This window comes from Montipora foliosa, chromosome 6 (assembly GCF_036669935.1).
Source record: "Montipora foliosa isolate CH-2021 chromosome 6, ASM3666993v2, whole genome shotgun sequence".
Lineage (NCBI taxonomy): Eukaryota > Metazoa > Cnidaria > Anthozoa > Scleractinia > Acroporidae > Montipora > Montipora foliosa.
The window spans coordinates 70,651,024-70,653,196 of record NC_090874.1 but is presented as its reverse complement, the minus strand read 5'-3'; the positions used below and the strand labels follow the sequence as shown (position 1 = coordinate 70,653,196).

At 36.4% G+C, this 2,173-nt stretch overlaps 1 long non-coding RNA gene across 1 annotated transcript in view; it reads right to left on the bottom strand.

Annotated features, from left to right (window-relative positions):
* The window catches only part of LOC138006220 (uncharacterized), an 8,150-nt gene extending 7,775 nt beyond the window's left edge, over positions 1-375 (bottom strand). The window contains exon 1 of the long non-coding RNA XR_011123873.1: positions 306-375. This is a non-coding gene — a long non-coding RNA (uncharacterized lncRNA). The remainder of the gene's footprint in view (positions 1-305) is intronic.
* Positions 376-2,173: the final 1,798 nt, after the last annotated feature.

The following is a 2,173-nucleotide window of genomic DNA, read 5'->3' as shown; positions in this document are numbered from 1 at the left end:
TGACTCCACTTAAATGGGTCTCGATCAAGGGCATGTTTACACTGTATTGCTATAACAATTGTAGAATAACCAACAGATAAAGTAAACAATTACTCTTGAGAAGTTCCAACAAGTTACTATCACGTTACTTAATATATGTGCATGATGTAATTTGATTTAAAAGCCACACCTCAAGTTGTGAACCTTGCAGGTCCTTGTAATTTTCTGCTACAGATTTGCATTTTCCCAACATATTTAGCTTGCATTAATTTATTTTGTATGCATATTTGGGTGATTGTGCGTGGTAAGAAGAATGACACACTTACCACTAGAGAAAAGCCCCTGGATTGAAAGGGAAAATGGTCTTAGAAATGTTGGTAAGTGCAGCTTTCCTTTCCCGAACCAAAGTCCAGCAAACAAACGATTTTTACGGCTCGATCTGAGAAGAAAAATATATTAAATAAGTAGATATTAAGTGCTTATACTATTAAGAGAAGTCAAATAATTATTGTATGATCATGGAATGTTTGGCTACCTGAACCAATTCTGGTTATGTAAATAAATAAGTGCATCAAACAAATACATGTATACTATACAGTTCCAGGGTCCAAAACTATATGAAACCTCTTCAAAAAGGAGCAAACTGGTGACTGACTTAAATGTTTAAGTAGCGAGATCATAAAGCTTGGTTGCCAATTTTATATTTCTATCCATTTACTCTAAAATTTCCATTTTACAGTCAAAATGCAAAATTTTATTTCATTATGCATCTTCTGGGATACGTACACTGTATTTGTGATTATGGACAAAAGTTACATGTCCAGAATAAGAAATAGAAGCCACATGTCAAATACTACGAGAGTTATAAGCGTTCAAAGAAGATTTCCTACTCTCATACAATCCTAGACAAAACTGTTGGGAATGTTAGCACTTTTGAAGTCTTTATTGCTTCTCTCTCCTCCCCCCTCCTTCAATGTTGTGCAAAACTGAATGGTTTCAGTGGAAAATTGTTGACTTACCTTCCAACATTGAATAGGGGGGAGGGGGGCTATGTAAGAGAAAGTGAAACTATTTCTTTTGAGCTTTAACAGAAGCAGGTTGAAATACAGCTCTGGTGTGGTTCATTTACATAACCTTCCCAACTACTTTTGTCTATGATTGTAGGTGACATGCAGTAATCGACAGTACAGTATTTCTAGAAAACAATTTACTGAGATTTGGGGATAACCAAACCTTGTGGAACTTACTGAGTGGGTCTGGTATGGTTTCGTTAAAGCGTCCTCAGTTCATCTTGGACAGGCACCAAGGTCACGGAACTCATTCTACCAGTTATAATTTATCTGTAGCACCTTAATCCCATAGGTATGACCTATGTTGTTGCTTGTTAGATAGATTTTTTTTGTGGCATTTGTTTATCCAATTTGTGAACACTTAGGCACAAATGTTTGCTTAAATCAGTCTTATGTGTGTCGTCTTGACAAATTATTTTCGTAACGTCTGTTTAAAAGGCGGAGAAATGAGTGGATCGCACGAATTGTAAAAATGTTGATTTTCAGAAGAACGACAAATCACACAACTTTAATCATGGTTTCACTTGAGTTACATAATATCATGCACGTTAACATACATGTACTTGACAAGAGGAGAGGGTGCAGTGTGTTAACGAGTCTAAATCGTATGTTCGTATTTCCATCGTTGCATCCATGTTGCTAATGCGAGTGTATGGCGTTCCGTTACGGACAAAATCTTCAAAACAGCAAACAATAAATTGAACCGTACAAAAATAAATCGAAGCGCATACATATAAATCGAACCGTTCCACAAATATCAATCCAAGCGTACAAATAAATCGATCTTACACAAATATCAACCAAACCGTACAAATATCAATCCAACCGCATACTTATAAATCGACCGTACCGTACAAAAATATAAATCGAATTTCAAAAAGCTGGTCAGCGGTTAGGAAAAATGGATAGGTAGGTAATTCATATATGGTAATTATTATGGCCTTAGGACGTTCCTGTCACTAGCGTGACGTGTTGTTTTGAGATATATAAAAATGTCGGTGAGAAACCAGCTCACCCATTACGAATTGGGAAAATTCTTTTGTTCTTTGCAAGACTTATTCGTGCTTTCACTTAACGCAAGCTTGTCGTTCAACTCTGCTGAATTCCTTTCACGACGCCTCGAC